Raw genomic sequence first — 11,568 nt, 5'->3', positions numbered from 1 at the left:
TCTTAAGCGATGTAAATATCCTATGTATATCTGCTGGACTCTGGCTTCAGGTCGGTTCCCCCAAAAGGCTCAGAAGCGATTTGAACAAAACAGCATGTTTTCCTCCTAGCTTGTTCTCCTTATCTATGTTAAGGAAATGATATATTTGCCTGCAATACTGCCTTTCTTCAAGATTCATGTCAATCAAGTTTTGGCCCGGGATGACTCACCTGCTGCCAATATTATCTCAATGCATGTCGTGGGGGAGGGGCCTGGTGCCATTCCCTGAAACAGTTCCTTTCTTTCCTTAGCTGACTGCTAGTGCCTGTAGAATATCTGGCTAAAGACCAGCAGGGGGTACTCTTACTACCCCCCCCCACCCCGCCTCGAGTCTAAGTCAGCAGCTTTCTCTATCTCTTTCATACTTTAATAACAGTTGATGGCACAAAAGCTCTGAGCGATCAAATCATATCAAATCTTCATTTCAGATTGAAGATGCATTCCATGGTATTGCCATCTTAAGTCTTTCCATCGTTATGGAATATCTGTCCATGTATTCAGGATAGTTTTCAGCCAGGGTGTATAATTTCCAGTGTGCCAGTCTTGTCATCCTCGTTACATCCATGGCAAAGTGTTTTATTCATGTTGATATTATTGAAAGGGAATTTTTTAAAATTTCTTTTCAGATTATTATCTGCTAATGTATACAGATAAAACTGTGTAATCATTCATTTTTATCAGTTTGGACAGCTTGATAGTTGTCTTTAATTTCTTTACTTTCTGACACTTTAAGATTATCCTGGGACACATATGTAATGCCTCACCCCTAAATTCAGACATGTGTTCAAAGAACTTCTGTCCTTTTATTTATTTATTTATTTATTTATTTATTCTTTAACATTGAAATCGTTTTGACTATGCTGGGTGTTTGTTGCTAGATGGAAGTAGCTAGGACCTCTGGACTGCAGTCTCTCATCTCTTGCTGACCTCTTGTTGACCTCTGCAGAATCCTGGTAGGTGGGAGCTTGTTAGTTCCTTGTTCCTTATCAGAACCTCCTGTGGTAAGTGTTTTTCTCTTCTCTGTTGCCTGGTAAGGGTGGGTGGTCATGGGCATCCCAAAGTTGGCTAGAAGTCAATTATTTAGGCAGGCTTGTGCACAGATATGGGAGAAGGCAATGGCACCCCACTCCTGGAAAATCCCAAGGATGGAGGAGCCTGGTAGGCTGCAGTCCATGGGGTGGCTAAGAGTCGGACACCACTGAGTGACTTCGTTTTCACTTTTCACTTTCATGCATAGGAGGAGGAAATGGCAACCCACTCCAGTGTTCTTGCCTAGAGAACCCCAGAGACTGCGGGGCCTGGTGGGCTGCCATCTATGGCGTGGCACAGGGTTGGCCTCAACTGAACCACTTAGCAGCTGCAGCAGCAGCAGCAGCAGTGCATAGATATCAAAGGGGATGAGAACAGTCAGGTAGGATCACATATGTCATCGTGAAACAATACTTCTCCTCTTAGCCAAAGCTAACGAAAGATTTCTGTTCTAGGTCAACCTAGAAGAGATCACTTAAGAGGTAAAGAAACTTAAACTCCATTAGCAAAGGCAGTTCAACATCTCAAGAAAACTTGTGCTAGGCACAAAACTCTTTTCTGGGGGCCTACTTTCCCTACAACCTCCTTATCCCATTCTGTACCCATTCCTTTGCTTCTCCCGTCCTGAAAATGCCACCTGTAAGACAGAACTACTTCGTTTTCCTTCTTAAAGTGTGATTGCATTCCATACATTCTTGTAATAACAAGTCATACATTTCCCTTCAGCAACCAAGAACTGACTCTTATATTGGCATTTGATAGATTGGTGAGCATACCTATCAGTGATAATAGCGCCCACCCCGCTTCCTGCAAGAACAGAACAAAACAAAACAAAACAAAAAAATTGCTTTCTTACATTTAATATGTTCGGATGGTGCCAGTCACTATTCATGCAGAGTCAAAAATCTCTTTTGTTTCTGTGTAAAAGGGAGGTCCTTTCAAGTCGTGAATGTTTCAGAAGTTTCATTTATTTGGAAGTGACCTAGCTATTCAATACACTGTCGTCACTTAGTTTAGCACCAGGATAGAAACTCAGGTAACCAAAACACCTGGAGGAACGATTGTAAGTTCAGTTCAGTTCAGTTGCTCAGTCGAGTCTGACTCTTTGTGACCCCGTGGCCTGCAGGACGCCAGGCTTCCGTGTCCATCACCAACTCCAGGGGCTTGCTCAAACTCATGTCCATCGAGTCAGGGATGCCATCCAACCATCTTATCCTCTGTCATCCCCTTCTCCTCTGCCTTCAATCAAGACTATGAGAGGCAGATATTTTAGAGTATAATTATTGTTAAGAGTTTATCTAAAAGCTCATATCACATTTACATATTTTACATTGGTTGTTGCTGTTTCCAGGTACTTTCTTGCTGACAAGCTTGTGACACATATAACAATAGAGCAATTTTTACCTCAAAAGAAACCTAGGCACTATGTACATGTTGTGCTTAATGTTGTTGACTCTTAGACATGTCTATAGTGGAGGAGCAAAACCAAAAATACTAGATATTTAATATTGACTAGTTCCCAGTTCACGGGACTCTGACATTCATTTAGGTCAATGTTTTCTTGTATTTCCAGCAGTTTGATTTGGAAGGGCTGCCTTGTCTTGAGACCATTGAAATCAGAACTCAGAACTTGAGCAATATTATCAAAAAACACAAGGCTCACACTGACATATACCTTAATCCAGACAGACAGACAAGACATCTTCCAGTTTTCCGCCTGAGATTTAAAATATTTCTTTGAGCCGTTTTCCTGGGAAGTGGGGGGGGGGGAGTGGGGGTGGCAGCGAGGCAGGCTTGGGTAACAAGCTAATTGTTGGTCATTGCATATGCAAAGAACCAGCTTTCCGGGTTCCAAGGAAAAAAGCTTCCTTGGTACCCAATTTTGTTTGGATCTATAGACTCTCATGGCCCTCCTAGGTCAGGACATCTTTCCTTTCTGTAGTCCTCGTTTGAACCCTAAATCATAGACAGCTTGGATTGTCTCTGTGGGGTGGATGTATTGTCCTCGTGTTTGACCTGGCGGCAGTAGCGAGGTCCGAGAGCCTCTCCTGGAACCGGGCGTGGGGACAGGGCTCACCGGGAGCCCCTGGTGGAAGTGGGCAATGCGCCGGGAGCGCGCCAGGGGCGGGGCGATCCCAGGCGGCGCGGGTCGGGGTTCCGGTCGGGAGGGGGTGGGGGGTGGTAACAGTTGTGCTCTCGGGGGTCCCCACTGCAGCTGGAAATGCGCTGGGAGTGCGGCAGGGGCGGGGTAAACCTGGGCTGCGCGGGTCGAGATTTAGATGGCTGTGGGTGGGGGTTCGGTCCCAGTTGTGCTCTCCGGGGTCGCCACTGCGGCTAGGAACGCCCATTTCCTATGCTAATGTGTCCCCAAGGATCCACATCTAGTGGGTGCAGCGGAGGGCTGTGGGCCACAGGTCAGAGAACTGGGACTGCTTGGAGCAGGGAACCACGTATTCCGCCCTCTGTTGGCACATTCTCGGAGCTCCCCAACCTGGCGGTTGCAGAAAGGCCTCGCCCTTGGTGTCAAGGCCTTTACCGATCCACCCCTTTGCTGAAAAATCTCAGTCTGCACGGTTTTCCCAAGCAGCCTAGTGTCCCCTGGAAGTCCAAGGGACAGAACCCTGAACTCTGGCCGGCTGGCCCAGCCCTGCTTCTGGCACTTTGTAGGCCAGCGGGCCCTGGAGCACCTGCTAGGATGAGAAAGGGAAGGGTCCGCGAATTGCACCCTAGAAAGTTAGTAGGGTGCATGGATTTCAAACCCTGGTGGCCGCCCAGGCAGCAAAGAAGGGGGGAGGGCACCTTGCTGCCCTTTCATGGCAGAATCTGTGGCTGTCCTGATGCGTGGGCCTTTTCATGGGGACCTTGTGCAATAAAAGTTTGGTGTTTTGGTACTGAATAATTAGAAATTGTAAAAAGTTTAAATTATGTGGTGGTGTAATTAAAAAACAAAACAAAACAAAACCAAGCCCCAAGTGTTTGGCACAGGGAGGTTTAAGTATTGAAGGCCTGTTTTCCTTGCACTGTGGCATTCTATCAAGAAGTGTGCAGGATTTTTTTTTTTTTAAGAAAAGTGTTCGAAGAGCTTGAAACAGGAAACCCAGAGGTGCCCCTGTATTTTGGGGAAGGCCTTAGGAGGTCACTTGGAAATGCTGCTAGCTGTGGGGGAGGGGTCAGATGGGCTGTGCAGGCTTGTCCTTTGCATTCATGTTCTTGTGTGTGGAAACCCAGCTCGGAGCCATCTACTGATGTGTAAGAATTTCGCAGACAAACCTTGAGCTAAGCAATGCATTTGTTCCTGAGGAAATGTTTGTCTTAAGCGATGTAAATATCCTATGTATATCTGCTGGACTCTGGCTTCAGGTCGGTTCCCCCAATAGGCTCAGAAGCGACTTGAACAAAACAGTATGTTTTCCTCGTACCTTGTTCTCCTAATCTATGTTAAGGAAATGATATATTTGCCTGGAATACTGCCTTTCTTCAAGATTCATGTCAATCAGTTTTTGGCCCAGGATGACTCACCTGCTGCCAATGTGACCTCAAGGCATGTCGTGGGGGAGGGGCCTGGTGCCATTCCCTGAGACAGTGCCTTTCTTTCCTTAGCTGACTGCTAGTGCCTGTAGAATATCTGGCTAGAGACCAGCAGGGCATACACCCCGCCTCAAGTCTAAGTCAGCAGCTTTCTCTATCTCATTTATACTTTAATAACAATTGATGACACAAAAGCTCTGAGCGATCAAATCATATCAAATCTTCATTTCAGATTGAAGATGCATTCCATGGTATTGCCATCTTAAGTCTTTCCATTGTTATGGAATATCTGTCCATGTATTCAGGATAGTTTTCAGCCAGGGTGTATAATTTCCAGTGTGCCAGTCTTGTCATCCTCGTTACATCCATGGCAAAGTGTTGTATTCATGTTGACATTATTGAAAGGGAATTTTTTTAAATTCCTTTTCAGATTATTATCTGCTAATATATACAGAAAAAACTGTGTAATCTTTCGTTTTTATCAGTTCGGACAGCTTGATAGTTGTCTTTAAATTCTTTCCTTTCTCATACTTTAAGATTTTCCGGGCACCGTACATGTACTGCCTCACCCCTAATCTCAGTCATGTGTTCAAAGGACTTCTGTCCTTTATTTGTTTACTTATTTTTTGCAACATTGAATTCGTTTTGACTATGCTGGGTCTCTGCTGCAAGATGGAAGTTGCTAGGACCTCTGGACTGCAGTCTTCCATCTCTTACTGACCTCTTGTTGACCTCTGCAGAATCCTGGTTGGCGGGAGCTTGTTAGTTCCTTGTTCCTTACCAGGACCTCCTGTGGTAAGTGTTTTTCTCTTCTCTGTTGCCTGGTAAGGGTGGATGGTCATTGGCATCCCAAAGCTAGCTAGAAGTCAATTATTTAGGCAGGCTTGTGCATAGATATGGGAGAAGGCAATGGCACCCCACTCCAGTACTCTTGCGTGGAAAATCCCATGGATGGAGGAGCCTGGTAGGCTGCAGTCCATGGGGTGGTTAAGAGTCGGACACCACTGAGCGACTTCACGTTCACTTTTCACTTTCATGCATGGGAGGAGGAAATGGCAACCCACTCCAGTGTTCTTGCCTAGAGAACCCCAGGGACTGCGGGGCCTGGTGGGCTGCCGTCTATGGGGTCGCACAGAGTCGGACACGACTGAAACGACTTAGCAGCAGCGGCGGCGGCAGCAGCAGCAGAAGCAAGGCATCGATATCAAAAGGGCTGCAAACAGTCAGGAAGGATCACATATATCACCGTGAAACACTACTTCTCCACTTAGCCAAAGCTAACCAAAGATTTCTGTTCTAGGTCAACCTAGAAGAGATCACTTAAGAGGTAAAGAAACTTAAACTCCATTAGCAAAGGCAGTTCGACATCTCAAGAAAACTTGTGCTAGGCACAGAACTCTTTTCTGGGGGTCCACTTTCCCTACAACCTCCTTATCCCATTCTGTACCCATTCCTTTGCTTCTCCCATCCTGAAACTGCCACCTGTAAGACAGAACTACTTCGTTTTCCTTCCTCAAGTGCCATTGCATTCCACATACTTTCTTGATATAACAAGTCATACATTTCCCTTCAGCAACCAAGAACTGACTTTTATATTGGCATTGGCTATAGCCCGCCCCCCTCCCCCCACCCCCAAGAACAGAACAAAACAAAACAAAACAATTGCTTTCTTACATTTAACATGTCAGGATGGTGCCAGACACTATTCATGGAGAGTCAAAAATCTCTTTTGTTTCTGTGTAAAAGGGAGGTCCTTTCAAGTCGTGAATGTTTCAGAACTTTCATTTATTTGGAAATGACCTAGCTATTCAATACACTGTCGTCACAAGGATAGAAACTCGGGTAACCAAAACACCTGGAGAAACGTTTGTTAGTTCAGTTCAGTTCAGTTGCTCAGTCGTGTCTGACTCTTTGGGACCCCGTGGCCTGAAGGAGGCTAGGCTTCCGTGTCCGTCACCAACTCCAGGGGCTTGCTCAAACTCATGTCCATCGAGTCAGTGATGCCATACAACCATCGTATCCTCTGTCATCCCCTTCTCCTCTGCCTTCAATCAAGACTATGAGAGGCAGATATTTTAGAGTATAATTATTGTAAAGAGTTTGTCTAAAAGCTCATATCACATTTACATTTTTTACTTTTGTTGTTGTCGTTTCCAGGTAGTTTCTTGCTGAAGAGCTTGTGACAGATATAACAATAGAGCAATTTTTACCTCAAAAGAAACCTAGGCACTATGAACATGTTGTGCTTAATGTTGTTGACTCTTAGACATGTCTATAATGGAGGAGCAAAACCAAAAATACTAGATATTTAATATTGACTAGTTCCCAGTTCACGGGACTCTGACATTCATTTAGGTCAATGTTTTCTTGTATTTCCAGCAGTTTGATTTGGAAGGGCTGCCTTGTCTTGAGACCATTGAAATCAGAACACAGAACTTGAGCAATATTATCAAAAAACACAAGGCTCACACTGACACATACCTTAATCCAAACAGACAGACAAGACATCTTCCAGGTTTCCGCCTGAGATTTAAAATATTTCTTTGAGCCAGTCTTCTGGGGAGTGGGGGGATGGGGGTGGCAGTAAGGCAGGCTTGGGTAACAAGCTAATTGTTGGTCATTGCATATGCAAAGAACCAGCTTTCCGGGTTCCAAGGAAAAAAGTTTCCTTGGTAACCAACTTTGTCTGGTTCTATAGAATATCATGGCCCTCCTAGGTCAGGTCATCTTGCCTTTCTGTAGTCCTCGTTTTATCCCTAAATCATAGACAGCTTGGATTGTCTCTGTGGGGTGTATGTATTGTCCTCATGTTTGACCTGGCAGCAGCAGCGAGGTCCGAGAGCCTCTCCTGGAACCGGGCGTGGGGACGGGGCTCACCGAGAGCCGCTGGTGAAGGTGGGCAGCGCCCCTGGAGCGCGGCAGGGGCGGGGCGAACCCGGGCGGCACAGGGCGGGTGTCGGCTCCTGGCGGGGGTAGGGGAGGGCTTCCCAGTTGTGCTCTCGGAGATGGCCACTGCGGCTGGAAACACGCCGGGAGCGCAGCCAGGGTGGGGTAAACCTGGGCTGCACAGGTCGAGATTCCGCTCGCTGTGGGTGGGGGGTCGGTCCCTGTTGTGCTCCCGGGGGTCGCCAATGTGGCTGGGAACCCGCCGGGAGCCCAGCAGGGCCGGGGCAAAACCTGGCGGCGCGGGGTGTGGTGGGGGTCCGTTCGCAGCGGGGGTCGGCTCCTGGCGGGGGTGGGGGAGGGCTTTCCAGATGTGCTGTTGGGGGTCGCCATTGCGGCTGGGAATGCCCATTTCGTGAACTCCTGGATCCCCAAGGATCGGCATCCATCGGCCACAGCGGAGGGGTGCGGAACACAGGTAAGGGAACGGGGACTGCGTGGAGCAGGGAACCATGTATTCCGCCCTGTGTTGGCACAGTCTCAGAGCTCCCCAACCTGGCGGTCGCAGGAAGGCCTCGTCTTTGGGGTCAAGGCCTTTACCACTCCACCCCTCTGCTGAAAAACCTCATAGTCTGCGCGGTTTTCCCAAGCAGCCTAGTGTCCGCTGGAAGTCCAAGGGACAGAACCCTGAATTCTGGCCGGCTGGCCCAGCCCTGCTTCTGGCACTTTGTAGGCCAGCGGGCCCTGGAGCACCTGCTAGGATGGGAAAGGGAAGGGTACGCGAATTGCACCCTGGTGGCCACCGAGGCAGCAAAGAAGGGGGGAGGGCACCTTACTGCCCTTTAATGGCAGACAGAATCTGTGGCTGTCCTGCTGCGTGGGCCTTTTCATGTGGACCTTGTGCAATAAAAGTTTACCGGTGACCTTAGGGAACTTCCCAGTGTGCTTCTGACAGATGAGGGATGCTGTGGAGTTGGAGGGGCCTCTCAGGACTACGCTGGGTTTGGCGCAATGGAAGAGGGCCTCATCTCCAGGGAAGGCAGGAACCTCAGGCTTCCTCTCCGTTTCGGACTCCGACCGCAGGGTCCCTGCAGAGTTGGGACAGGAGAGTCAGGAATCGTCTTGTCTGAGGAAGGGAACTCCGCTTGCCTGTCGAGGTGTTCAGGGGGTCTCAGGCCCCTTTTTCAGCTGTGTGTGGAACCTGCGGGTGTTTCCGGACGATGCACGACGGTGACAGTGCCCCTTCGTGTTGTGCCTTCACCCACTGGGTTGCCTTCGAAGAGGTGTCCGGGCCTCGGGTTCTTTTCAAGAGCGGACAGGGAAATCGGGGTCTTTCGGCATGTGGGACCACCCACGGGGCTAGTCTCAAATTTCCTAGTGAGGCCGGCTACATCCTGAGGTATGCCGGGAAGGCCGGGGAGCCTTCCAGACAACGCAGGGGGATCGACTCTCCTGTCGCCATCAGGAGGGGAGAAGGGGCTCAGATGAAGTGGGGCCAGAACCCTCGGTGTTACCCTCGAGGGAACCCGGCGTGTCGAGGAACTTCTGGGGGTCGCATGAAGGCTGTCAGGGACCGTTTCGCCCTTCAGGGCGGAACAGGGGACTTCCCTTCATACGCCGTCGCGGGCAAGGGCGTCATCTTGCGAAGACGTGGGAACCACGTGGTTTTTCTCGAGTTGTGGCGGATTCTTGAGTTACGACGGGGATCTCAGGCTTCCTCTTGGGTTGGCCCTGCGAAGCCCAATCTTCCCCTTGAGTTGCGAGGAAAAGCTGGGGGTTGCGCTCGAGTCACTGCAGGGCCCAAGACACCTCATCTAGGCCTGTGTCCGGGACCTAATATTCCTCTCCAGGGAAGGCAGGGATCTCGGGGTAGCATTCCAGGTTACCCCGGGGAGTCAGGGCTCGTCTCGAGGGGAAGCCAAGGACTCCGCTCTCCTCTCGAGTCGCAACCCGGATCTCTTGGAGCCCCCTGAGCGGCCTCAAGGGAGACCAGCCTCCTCTTCCGTTTGGAGAGAGGACCCGGGATTGCTCTCCAGGCCATGCAGGAACAGAAGGCCCTCAGCTCGCGAGGACGGGGGCGTCTCAGGGGTTTCCTCGAGCTGCGGCGCCCGTGGGGGTTTTCTCCCGAGGCACGACGAGGATCTCAGGGAGCCTCCCGTGCGGCGCCAGGGAAGTCAGATCTCCATGCGCATGGCGAGGGGGAGCGCGTCATGGCCCTCGAGTCACGGGAGGGGACTAGGGCCTGGAGACGCGTTGAAGAAGGACTCTCGAGGTCTTTCTCGGGGGGCGGCGGGAAACCCTGGGTTCCATCGACTTGTGCCAGTGACCTCAGGAAGCTTCTCAGCGTGCCTCTGAGAAGTCAGGGTCACTGTGGAGTTGGGAGGGGCCTCTCGGAACTCCACTGGGTTTGGTGCAATGGAAGAGGGCCTCATGACAAGTTGAGGCAGGAACCACAGGGTTCCTCTCCTGGCTTCGAATGCGCCGGATCTGACTCGGATCGCAGAGTCCCTGCAGAGTTGGGACAGGAGAGTCAGGCCTCGTCTTGTGTGGAGGAATGGAACTCCGCTTGACTCTCGCGTTGTTCATGGGGTGACAGGCCACTTGTCGATTTGTATGTGGAACTTGCAGGTTTTTCTGGACGATGCACTGGGGTGTCACTGCCCCTTCGTGTTGTGCCTTGTTCCACAGGATTGCCTTCGAGTTGGGTTCTGCCATCGGGTTCTTATCAAGAGCGGACCAGGGAATTGGGTCTTTTGGCATGCCGCACCACCCACGAGGCTATGTCTCGAATTTCGTCGTGAGACTGGCCTCATCTTGATGTGCACCAGGAAGGTCGGGAACGCCTTCCAGACAAAGCAGGGGAATCGAACCTCCTGTCGCGATCAAGAGGGGAGAAGAGTCTCAGATGAAGTGGTGCCGGGAACCTCGGTGTTCTCCTCAACTGAGACTGGTATGTCGGGGAACTTTTGGGGTCGCATCAAGGGTTCCAAGTAACTTTTCGCTCTTCAATACGGAACGTGGGACTTCTCTTGAGACGCTGTAGCGGGCAAGGGCCTCATCTTTCGATGACGGGGGAACCACGTGGTTTTTCTTGAGTTGGGGCGGGATTCTCGAGTTACAACCGGGAATTCAGGCTTCCTCTTCAACTGGCACAGGGAAGTCCAGTTTTCATTCGAATTGTGAGTTAGAATGGGGATTGCTCTCGAGACACTGCAGGGCCAAATAGACCTCATCTAGGCTTGTGTCCAGGACCTAATGTTCCTCTGCTGGGGCGAAATCGATCTCAGCATTGCATTCTCGACTCACCCGGGGAGTCAGGCCTCGTCTCGAGGGGAAGCCAAGGACACTGCTCTCCTGTCAAGTCGCGACGGGTATATCTTGGAGCTCACTGTGTGGCCTAAAATGAGTCAAGCCTCCTGTGGAGTTTGGAGAGAGGACTCAGGATTGCTCTCCAGGCCATACAGCAAAAGAAGGCCCTCATCTCGTGAGGACTGGGGCGTCTCGTGGGTATTCTCGAGCTGCGGCTCCAGTGTGGTGTTGCTCACGAGGTATAATGGGGAGCTCAGGGAGCCTCTCCTGTGGCGCCAGGGAAGTCAGGTTTCTATGCGAGTGGCTAGGGGGAGCGCGTCATTGCTCTCGAGACATGGTAGGGGAATCGCACCTCAAGACGCGTTGAAGAAGGACTCTCGAGGTCTTTTACGGGTTGGGGCAGGAAACCCTTGGTTCCCTCGACTTGTGCTGGTGATCTCAGGAAGGTCTAAGGGTGCCTCTGAGAAGTCAGGGATACTGTGCAGTTGGGAGGGGTCTCTCGGGACTCCACTGGGTTTGGTGCAATGGAAGAGGGCCTCATCTCGAGTGGAGGCAGGAAACTCATGTTTCCTCTCCTGACTTCCCCTGGGCCAGATCTGACTCGGATCGCGGTTTCGCTGCAGAGGTCGAACAGGAGAGTCAGGCCTCGTCTTGTGTGGAGGAATGGAACTCTGCTTGCCTCTCCAGTTGTTCACGGGGTGACAGGTCACTTCTCGAGCTGTGTGTGGTACCTGCGGGTTTCTCCGGACGATACCCGGGGGTGTCAGTGCCCCTAAGTGT

This window comes from Bubalus kerabau, unplaced genomic scaffold (assembly GCF_029407905.1).
Source record: "Bubalus kerabau isolate K-KA32 ecotype Philippines breed swamp buffalo unplaced genomic scaffold, PCC_UOA_SB_1v2 scaffold_30, whole genome shotgun sequence".
Classification (NCBI taxonomy): Eukaryota; Metazoa; Chordata; class Mammalia; order Artiodactyla; family Bovidae; genus Bubalus; species Bubalus kerabau.
The sequence above is the reverse complement of the archived record's forward strand: the minus strand, read 5'-3'. Positions refer to the sequence as shown.